This window comes from Pygoscelis adeliae, unplaced genomic scaffold (assembly GCF_000699105.1).
Source record: "Pygoscelis adeliae isolate BGI_AS28 unplaced genomic scaffold, ASM69910v1 Scaffold784, whole genome shotgun sequence".
In the NCBI taxonomy this organism is placed as follows: Eukaryota; Metazoa; Chordata; class Aves; order Sphenisciformes; family Spheniscidae; genus Pygoscelis; species Pygoscelis adeliae.
The window spans coordinates 2,388-2,779 of record NW_008824680.1 but is presented as its reverse complement, the minus strand read 5'-3'; positions in this window follow the sequence as shown (position 1 = coordinate 2,779).

Here is a 392-nt window from a genome sequence, read left to right as displayed (position 1 = left end):
CGCTGGTGGCCTTGGGGACGGGGATGGTCCCCCCAGTGGCCCTGGGGATGGGGAGTGTCACACAAGTGGTCTTGGGGACGGGGATGGTCACACGAGTGGCCCTGGGATTGGACACTGTCACACGAGTGGCCTTGGGGACAGGGAGTGTCATACAAGGGGCCTTGGGGGGTCCTGGACCTGGTGTCCCCTGTCCCTGGGGATCCCCGGTGCCACACAAGTGTCCCCCAGGGGTTCCCCCTGTGCCCGGGGATCCCCGGTGCCACACGTGTCCCTGGGGGATCCTCTGTCCCCGGTGTCCTCCATCATCTCCCACAATGCCCCATGAGTGTCCCCACCTCCACCTGGCAGAGGGGGATGAACCCCCAGTGCCACCACCCTGGGGTGTCCCTGCC